Genomic DNA, 11078 nt, shown 5'->3' with positions numbered 1-11078 from the left:
AAGCAAGCTGAGCAAGTCAGGGGAAGCAAGCCAGTAAGAAACATCCCTCCATGGCCTCTGCATCAGCTCCTACTTCCTGACCTGCTTGAGTTCCAGTCCTGACTTCCTTTGGTGATGAACAGCTGTGTGGAAGTGTTAGCTGAATAAATCCTTTCTTCCCCTTGTTTCTCGGTCATGATGTTTGTACAGGAGTGGAAACCCTGACTAAGATGGTGTCCTAAGCTTTCTGGGGAGGGGAAGAGGCTAGTGTGATACCAAACAGGTCTTTATTTGAAGTCATCATTGGTGCTCTTTCTTGCTGTTTGTCTGCTAGCCTGTTCTTCCAGTTGCAGGGCCAGGCCCAGGGCCTTGATCACTTCTTGAAGGGCTGAGAAGTGCCTGCTTAGCCTGCTGGGTCAGGGCAGATTCTGCCTTGTTCACAAAGGCAGAATCCTTTCTCCAAGTCATAGTCTGGCTGATCTGTCCTCTCAGAGAGCTCAAGCCATCCTGGTCCATGCTGTAGGATCTCCCTGAACATTTCCATGGCCCTCTCTTCCATCTCCCTGATCTGAGTCATGGTTTCATTAAAGCTGGACATCTGGGAAGACAGCTCAACATCTTCCTTACCAGCCAGAGAAGGTCTCATTAGAGCTGGCTTCCATCTCTTCTGTTTCCATCTGAACTGGCTGCTCTCCACTGGGTCCACTGTGGAGGCTCAGCTCCTTGACTATGTCCGTGTATCTCAGCATGTTTAAAGCGTATACTCAGGGGCTTATGACTGGAGACTCTTATCATGGAGATCATGGTGATCACGCACGTTCTCTCCAATGAATGAGTTGCTCAGCACCTGTGTCAGCTTGCTCTCCCAGAATAGTCTGTCCCAGTGCCCGGATGTGCTCCTTCAGAACCAGGAGAGTCTTGTTAATTTCTACACCCTCCATTTTAGTCTGTCAGTCAGCACTAGATGTATCGGCCCCTCATTCAGCCCATGTTGATCATCTTGATGACATCATCATCACAGGTAACCAGGTACTCCTGCAGTCCCACAACCTGCACCTGCTGCCTGCAGTCCTCTAGCACATGTAACTTGGCCTTTTTGTTGAGCAGATCAAACACCTTCCCATTGTAGATCTCAAATAACATCACATAAACTTAGGGGTTACATGTCCAGAAGGAAGACATCCTGGGATGTCATTGCTGGAGATCCCTTTAGATGGCATTCTGTCTTTTACCAGACAGGTCTCCACCCATTGTATGTGTCTTCCTACTGCCTGTCTGTCCATAGGCAAAGCATGTTACTTTTCCTCCTTCAAAAATCATCTGTACCAGTGGCCTTGCTGTGAACCTGCAGATGACTTCATTGGAAGCTGTTTCTTAAAGGCAAAGGCAAAGCAGAAAGCCTGGTTTTCCAGGTACTTCGTCAAGTCCACTTATGGGTTCATGCACCATGAGGAGACACTTGCTGGGAACAGAAATCACATCAATTTCTTTCTTGGCCAGTTCTTGTTTATTCAGTGGGCATTTCTTGACACAGACATAGATCCTGTGCTCTTCAGTAGGGTCTGTCACAGTAAGCAGGTTACATTCCATAGTAACCCGAAATTCGTTAATCATCCGGGCAAATTCCCAGTTTGGAAGACATAATTTCCTCAGAACTGAATTTCCAGGGTTTGCAGAAGAGGTGCTTCCAGGCGGAGCAGACTTGCTCTTCTGCCTCCTCACTGACCATCAACAATGGTGATTCTGTCACTGTGGAGCAGGAGGGCCTAGAGTGGCCTGTAGGAATGGTAAACTGATTGCTAGAGTTTGTAGCTTGCACAAGCAGCTCCATCTCCGTTTCATTCTCCTGAGCAGGGATTTCAACTTCTGAGACAGTGGACAAAGAAGTGGAGTGGATTTTGAAGGCCTTCTTTTGGAGCTGGAATTTTGGAGTTGGCTGATTTGCCTGTTTTGCCTTGGAACATTCACTGAAACAGGGGATTTCTACAAGTTCACCGTGCTTACATTGGCACTGTGAATTAAGCCATTGCTACTATGAATTTTGACGGAGAGACCAGGGAACAATCGCGCGTGAAGCAACTCCGTGGACTCAGGAACAGCAACAGTCACACCAGTGCAAGAAGCTTAGAAACCGTGACTCTGATGAGCCTGCACTCATTATTTCTTTGGACTATTAAATTTATTTAATGTGGCTGAGGGACCAAATGCTTTCCTTTAACCCTCGATTCTTTTCTGACCACATTCTTCTTTTGGCTTCTCCTACCCAAATACTTCTTTAGAGTCATGGTCTCAAAGAACCTCCCTCCCTAAACAAATAACCAAAACCAAACCAAAACCAAACACACACAAAAAAAAAAAAAGAAGAAGAAAAAAAAGAATTTACATGCAACTTAAACACTGCTGGGGAACAGATGTTTAGGTCAGGGTCGTGACATCTAGGGCAGATTTGAGAAACGTGATGAGAAAATTCACTGCCAAAATATTCCTCAGCAGATGAGACAGAAATGCCAATGTCTGGCAAGTGGGCACACACACTTGCCAATTGTGTCTCAGGCTGAAGAAAACATTAATGGGTCCGGATAACATGTGAATGAATAGCTTGTTCAAAATAAAATTTAAAATTTCCTTGGCATCAATTGAGGAGAGATGAAAGGCCTGGAGCTTTGTATTTTCCCATGCTCTTTATAGCAGAAAAGAAAATATTTTCTAAGTTAATGTTGCCTAAGGTGTAAGTCATGTCCAAGATTGGACTTTTCTGTTACTCTGCTGGGAACTTGGGTGGTAACAACCCAAGTATGACTTAGAGGTGGAAAGGATTGTAAGTAAACCCCTTTAGGGTCTCTGAAACTATGTCGATTTAGGTGCATATATCTTTATGAAACTCATGGTAGACTTTGTGGGTTGTTGGACATGAAAGAAGCCAATGACAGACAAGGTGGTGACCTTCTGTAGAGGACTTTGCAGGGCAATAAAATGACTAAGCCCCCAGCTGTGTGCATGTCAACTGCTGAACCTCAGAAAGGGGGCTCATTGGCCAGAGAGAAAGACTTAATTTTATGTAGGTTAAAAAAAAATAGAAAGAGGGGAACACATGGTAAGGGTAGAACTATGCCAAAATGTAGACCAGGCTCCAGGCCTGCAGGTGTAGGGGAGGCTGGAGGCAGGAGCCCAGCTGGCTTTTTAGGCAGGGAAAGGGAGAAAGCAATGGCACAGATCACTAACAATCCCTAACACGGCCATAGAGCCTGAGGCTGAGACTATTTCAGGGCAATAATGAGCTTTGGGGCTTGTATAGGACTTTTATTTGGCTTTGCTGCATGGAGCCCAGAGGCACCGATCATTAGGACAAAGACACAGTACCTCAGGCTTGTTTGTGTTAGTTTTTCTTACCAGGATGAATTGTACATTGGCATATAAGAGAAATTCATTCTCTCTTTCTTCCCCTCTCCCTCTCCCTCCCTCCCTCTCTCCCTCCCTCTCTCTCTCTCCCACATCCTCCTCCTTTTCTCTAGACAAATTTTTTAAAATAATAAAACATATGACGCTTATTGATTGGGATTAATGTGATTGGGGGAAGGGGCATTCATTAGAGAATGCTATACCACATTCATGATAGCTGAAACAACCTAAATAAATCCCAGATTACTGTATGGCAAAGCTGATTCCAACACTAAAGGCACTGTGCATAGCCCAGTTGCTTGCTTTGTCTTCAGGGTGAAATTGGATCAGCCAGGTGGCAATCTATTTCCTAATGCCTGTGCTCAGCTGGGGATCCATTGGCTAGTCACTGCACCTGTCTGCCATTCACCATCCCCGGCACTTGGTGTGACCGTGGAAATATCCACCAGTGGCTAACTGGATGGAGAGTTCTGAGATTTGAAATGCTAATGGCTCGTGGGTGTTGTACCTTGCGGGAACTTCAAGGTTGGTCTTCATGGTAGTACAGTGTGCAGATCTCTTGTTTTTTCAATGGGAATCTTAGGTTTAGTAACATTTGAAAAGAGACCATTTTGTTTCTTCACATAGTCAGCTTTTGTCAGTGATGGCATAAAAAGATCAGTATATGTCTTTGTTCCTATCTCTACTGAAATCCCCCAGAGTGTGATCTGGAGAGTTGAAGAGATGAGAAATCTCAATCAAATCATTTCAAAACCAAGATGAAGGGTTGGAGAGAGGGATCAGTGGTCAAGAGCACTGACTACTCTTGCAGAGGATCTAAGTTCGGTTCCCAGCAACCAAATGGAAACTCAGTATCATCTGTAATTCCAGACGACAGCCTTCTGTCGTCATCTTCTGGCCTTCACCAGTACTGCACATACACGGCACCCATACAAAGACACACTAAATACTCAGACACGTAAGATAAAAATGAATCTTTAATAAAAAATAAGATAAAACAAAATAAAATAGCCTGAAACAGTCTTTGCAGATGGAGACATTCGTGTTCTGGAATGGAGCATGCTGAAAGCTTTCTGTAACTGATCAGGAAGTTTAAAATGAATGCTAAACTGCATGAAGGTAGCTTCTGAAGAGGGCAGTTCAAGTTTGACTAACATTCTTGCAAAGGCTGAAGCAATTGAGTTCCACAAATCAGAGAAACAATCTTGTCCTAAAGGCCCCTTTTAATTGAATTGCCACATTGCTTTAATTACTACCTTTCCCCTAGTTCTTCTAACAAATACCCTGTTGACCCCAAGGCCAGCCATCTCCATTTCAATGCTATGAAAGTACCAAAGATGGAAAGAGATAGAAGCACATTAAGAAAGACCTCAAAGATTCATTCTTCAGGGCTGGCAGCTAATGACTTTGCAACAAATGACACTACAGAAATTCAAGGTGAACTCAGCATCTTTTCTTTCACAATAGGTTTATCAGACATGGAAATACAAAAATGCTTTTGTAACGCAATATAAGTTAATGTTCTATAGTTATTATTTATAGGTATCCTTTTCTCACTCCTTGGTTATTATCCCTTCCCCACTGTCTTAGTTATAGTTTCACTGCCGTGTAGACACCATGATCAAGGCAGCTCTTATGAAGGCTAACATTTCATTGCGGCTGGCTTACAGTTTCAGAGGTTCAGTCCATTATCATTATGGTGGGTAGCATTGTAGCAGGCAGGCAGATAATTTACTACAGGAGCAGAGAGTTCTACATCTTGATCCACAGGGAACAGAAGATGACTGATTCCTGCAGGTAGTCAGGAAGAGCATCTCTTCCACACTGGGCAAAACTTGAGCATAGGACCCAAAGCCTACCTGTACAGTGACACACTTCCTCCAACAAGGCTACACCTCCTAATAGTGCTACTTCTTATGGGCCAACCATATTTAATCCACCACACTATACCCATATTTAAAAAAAATTAAGAAGCTCTTTACCCATCAGTCTGTCAAGACTGGAATCTCAAGCATTGCTAATCTTCAAGATTAAGGGTAAGGAAGCAATCAGGAGTATCCTACCCCTAAGTATTCATAGACCCAGAATTGTATTACATAGTTTTCAAGACCATCTTCTGCTGATGCTGATGCATTATGGCCTCTTATGTGCTCCCTGCTTCTCTCTGCCCTAGGTCAACATCTTCTCCAGTGATCTGTTATTACTCCTAGAAAGTATAAAAATCTATGAACGTATTGCAGTAAAAACTGTCATCAGTTTATCTAGCCTCTGTCTATTTTACTTGGCTTAACATGAAGCAAACTGTCAGGGCCAAGTTCAATAACTGGAGCTGGAAACCTGCAAAAATAAGATTAAACAAATGAGGAAAGAATGTGGGTTTGCTACAAAGCAAATGTTTGTCATTTGCTGCACAACTTCCAATTTCTTGTGATTCCGTAGAGTAATGAGCTATGAATCAGTAATATTCTCTTTACTATCTAACGGTATTAATACTTCCAGTCACACACTGCCAAGGTAATGCCCAGACTTCTGGATATGGGCCATGAATCATTTTCATTTGAGTTTTCCATTATAGCAGACAATATTTAGAGTCTTGGAAGGTGTTATAGATTGGGACTCAAACTGATTTCTTTTCTCCATAGCTACATTCTTGGAAAATTATTTTCTTTTCAAGACTATAGTCTCTGGATACCTGCCATTTATTGACTTCATAAGCTAGCTTCCAATGCTAACAGGTTAGTTGTGAATGCATATGGAATTTCCAAAAGAAATACACCAGTGAGTAAATGGTGAGCCTTCACCAAGATGCACCATCTCTACACACACCAAATAAGGGATAGCTTGAGAAGAGGACAGTCATACATTTCCCTAAATTTAGTAAGCATGGGAATAAGTGAAGTTCTGTAAAGACAATATTAAAATCCTCATATTCCTGTTAACCAATATTCAAAATGATAAAATGTTTTCCTATGATTGGATTTATAATTTTGAACTCTTTTGCAGGTTTTAAGTTTTTTCTATATAACCACTGTGTGCATCTGTTAGGTGCAATGTGCTAATCTGATGTGTGTATACCATGTGATCAAAGTAGGCTAGACAAGATTTCATCTCCATTAACACCCACATTTCTTTGTGTTGAGAATGGTTGTGCTTGAGATTTTTATAAAATCGATAAGCTGCAGTGAGCTATTAAGGAAGTTCAATATTTAAGCAAATCGCGATCCTGTTCATTAAGCCTTGTTCTTAAAATGACCATTTCCTTTTTGTAAACCACCATATCTCACATTTCTCTATGCTTCCAGTCCAGTATTCTGTCTGCAAGCTGTGTGATTATTTTATGTAAATAGTAGAACTTATTTGTAACCATATTTGCCTTTATTTTACTCACTAAACATATTCTTTAATATATATATAATTTTAGATGTGAGTACTCTATATGATTTCCACCCTTCCCTTTCACCTCTCCAAGTACTTCCATACATCCTATTTATTGGTAAATCCAAGAACTTTTCTTCTTTGAGTGCTATTCATATCTTTGATTCACATGCTTGTATACACACACACATACACACACACACACACACACACCTACTGAGTTCGAATAATGATGATGTTCACCTGTATGTATGTTTAGGGTGGACCACTTGCAACTAGATAACATATCAGGGTCTCATCTCCCTCCTTCCCTCCCTTCCGCCCCCCTCCTCCTCCTCCCCCCCCCCTCTCTCTCAGCAGCCGCTGATTGCCTCATCTAGGGCTGAGAGCTTGTGAGATTTTCCCTATCTATATTTTGCTTTCTGTAAATAGAAAATTGCAGCTTTGACTTGCACATTTTAACTATTGTGTGGTGTTCTCTTATCATTCCCCATGTACATAGATTTTCTTGATGTATATTTCCATTCATGTAGGCATTATAAGCAAGGCTCATAACTCTTGTCTAAGTAGCTGATACACATGTGTATGAATTTCAGTGTGTATATCCAGAAATGAAGCTCTGGTCCAAGAGTATATTTAACATACTAGATACTGCCATATTGTTTTTCAAAGGAAGACTAACAATTTACTCTCTTAGAAACAGTGACCTTTTCTCTGTGTTTCTACATATTCATAAACTTTTACTATTTTTAGGCTTAAATATATTTTGCCAAACCAGTTGCTATGAGATAACATTTCAAAGCATTATGAATTGCATTCTGCTGGTATCTTCTAAGAGTTGCACAGCCTTCAGACTACTTTCCCGTGAATGGGCCAGAGTCTTGTAGATTTCCCTCTCTGTTTGTTTGTGTTTTTCTCATAGATATAGAGGATTATTTTCAACATTGACTGCTAATCCTACCTGCTTCTCATTTTCAATGTTTTCTTCCAGTACCTGCTTATGCATTATTTTTCAGTATACTTGTATGGAAACCATTTTTTTGAGAACCAATGAGTTATTGGCTTACTTACAGAGCAGTGGTAAGGAGTCACACACAGCAGTGTGGGTGACCCTATGGCAATTTCACAAAATTTCCCAGGTATGGAAATGTTTAAAGTAGTCTTAGATGTATATTTTTGCCTGGTGTGCTTTTAGCAAAAAGATACTTTGCTATCACAGTTTATAAAGAAACCCAATTAAATACTTTTAATGAGAGTGAAGTATTTTAATATCTTCTTTTTAATTCCCTGAATTAATTTGGAGATGATATATTATAAAATATAATTTCCACTTAATTATTTTTGCACAAAGAGAACAACATGGGCTACTCTAGCCTTCACCCAGTATAAGTCCATGTCTCTACTATATGCTAAATTCTTATATAGGCCTGCTTTCTCTGCAGGCTCTTAACTCTCCTGCATTAAATCTTTTCTCCCCAAGTTAACTGAGCACTTTAATTACTATATGGTTTGAGTACTAGATAGATAGATAGATAGATAGATAGATAGATAGATAGATAGATAGATAGACAGATAGACAGACATATAAATAGATGGTGGATAGATGGATGGATGGTCAGATTAGGTAGGTAGGTGGGTGGGTGGGTGGGTGAGTGGATGGAGGATGGATCGATGGTTGGATAGATAGGTAGGTAGATAGATAGATAGATTTCTGATAAACTAAGTCCTGCATCCTTGTTTGTTTGTTTGTTTGTTTGTTTGTTTGTTTGAGACAAGGTCTCTGGGTCTCACTGTGTACCTCTGGCTGTTTTACTCTCTGTGGATTAGTCTGGCTCCAAGCTTAAAAAGATTTGCCCATCTCTTCCACTAAGTTCTAAGATTAAAGTCCTTCTCCATCATGGCTGGCCCTTTATTTATTCTTTAAAATTGTCCTGGCTGCTGTTGAATCTTTACATTTCAATATATGTTTTAGTAATCGTTCTAGATTCATGAAAAACTGCTTTAAGATTGTGGTGGTAAATGCTATCTGCACACTCTAATAAGAAGAGTAGGTTCTTTAGGATACCCAGGGTCTGAATCCACAAGCATGGTGTTTACTACACACTTGCAATTTTATTTTGCATGCCTCCTGCAGATCTTTTGTTTGACTTATTGCCAGCTATCTCATGGTTATATTGATATCATTTCATGATATATTATAAAAAATGCTTTAAATGACATGTTGTTGGGTTTCCTATGCCTATTGATAAATTGCAGGGACAATTATGAAAGTCATTTTTTATGCTTAGTCATTTTTATTGGATATTTTATTTATTTATATTTTAAATGTTAGCCCCTTTCCCAATCACCCCCCATAATCTTCCTATCCTATCCCCCCCTCCTCCTGCTTCTATGAGGGTGTGCCCCCATGCACCCAGTCCTGCCTCCCTGCCCCTGCATTCCCCTACACTTGGTCATTGAGCCTTGGAACCAAAGGCCTCTTCTCCCACTGATGCCCAACAAGGCTATCCTCTACTACATATGCAGCTGGAGCCATGGATCCCTCTATGTGTACTCTTTGCTTGGTGGTTTAGACCCTGGGAGCTCTGGTTGGTGATACTGTTGTTCTTTATATGGAGTTGCAAACCCCTTCAGCTCCTTCAGTCCTTTCTGTAACTCCTCCATTGCAGATGCTCAGTTCAATGCTTGGCAGTGAGTATCCACTTCTGTGTTTATCAGGCTCTGGCAGAGCCTCTTAGGAGACAGTTATATCAGGCTCCTGTCTGCATGCACTTCTTAGCATCCACAATAGTGTCTGAGTTTGGTGACTATATATGGGATGGATCCCAGGTGGGGTAGTCTCTGGATGGCCTTTCATGAAAGTCTTATTATACATGGACTTTGTTTTTAGATTTTTCCATTCATTTTATATATTAAAAAATTATCCCCCAGCGGGGAGAAGTTGGTGTGCTCCGGTGAATCCAGCTGGCCCCAGCAGGAGTCTTCAGGTGCCTGCTTTGGGATCTGAACAGCCTGGGCCACGGCACTCGGTCTCCAGGAAGTGCAGGAGACCTGGTGTGCACCCAGAGGCAGTCTGGGAGCTCACAGCACAGCTTGCTCCTGTGGCAAGGAGCTTAGGTTCCAGTCCTGAGGCCTCTGGCGGGAGCACTTGGATCTCTCTGCTTGCAGATCCAGATCAGCCTGGGCAGCAACACCACATCTCCAGGTCCTGCAAGAGGCAAGAGGGGCTTCCGGGGAGAAGTCAGTGTGCTCTGGTGAATCCAGCAGGCCCCAGCAGGAGCCTTCACATGTCTGCTGTGGGATCTGAACAGCCTGGCCAACAGCACCCTGAATCCAGGCAGTGCAAGAGGTAAGCTGTGTACCAGAGGCCACCTGGGAAGGGGCAGCTTGCACTGGTGAGTCCAGCATTGAGAAGACCAACTAACACCAGTGAGAACTAGATGGCAAAAGGCAAACGCAGGAACATCACTAACAGAAATCAAGGCAATATGGCAACATCTGAACCCAATTCTCCTTTACCAGCATGTCCTGGATACCCCATCACACCAGTAAAACAAGATTTGGAATTAAAGTCACTGGTCATGATGCTGGTACAGGAACACATGAAGGATATACTTAAAGAAATTCAGGAGAAAATGGATCAAAAGTTAGAAGCCCTTGCAAGGGAAACACAAAAATCATTGAAAGAAATCCAGGAGAATACAAAAGCCAATAATGAGAAAACGCAAAAAACACTTAAAGAAATACGGGAGAACTTTGGTCAACAGGCTGAGGTCATGAAAGAGGAAACACAAAAATCTCTTAAAGAATTACAGGAAAGCACAAACAAGCAAGTGAAGGAGCTAAGCAAAACCATCCAGGATCTAAAATCAGAAGTAGAAACAACTAAGAAAACTCAAAGGGAGACAACTTTGGAGATAGAAAGCCTTGGGAAGAAATCAGGGGACATAGATGCAAATATCAACAACAGAATACAAGAGAGAGAAGAAAGAATCTCAGATGCTGAAGATACCATAGAAACCATGGACTCAACAGTTAAAGAAAATGCAAAATGCAAAAAGCTTGTAACCCAAAATATCCAGGAAATTCAGGACACAATGAGAAGACCAAACCTAAGGATTATAGGCATAGATGAGAGTGAAGATTTACAATTTAAAGGGCCAGCAAATATCTTCAATAAAATTATGGAAGAAAACTTCCCTAACCTAAAGAGAGAGATGCCCATGAATATACAAGAAGCCTACAGAACTCCAAACAGACTGGACCAGAACAGAAATACTTCCCGTCACATAATAATCAAAACACCAAATGTACTAAACAAAGAA

The 11078-nt window shown here is 41.6% G+C and overlaps 1 pseudogene; it reads right to left on the bottom strand.

The window, feature by feature from the left end:
- Positions 1–266: 266 nt before the first annotated feature.
- LOC127692845 (kinesin-like protein KIF2C) lies at positions 267–7759 on the bottom strand (annotated as a pseudogene).
- Between the last annotated feature and the right edge of the window lie 3319 nt (positions 7760–11078).

This window comes from Apodemus sylvaticus, chromosome 9, assembly GCF_947179515.1.
Source record: "Apodemus sylvaticus chromosome 9, mApoSyl1.1, whole genome shotgun sequence".
Lineage (NCBI taxonomy): Eukaryota > Metazoa > Chordata > Mammalia > Rodentia > Muridae > Apodemus > Apodemus sylvaticus.
This window is presented reverse-complemented; position numbering and strand designations above follow the sequence as displayed.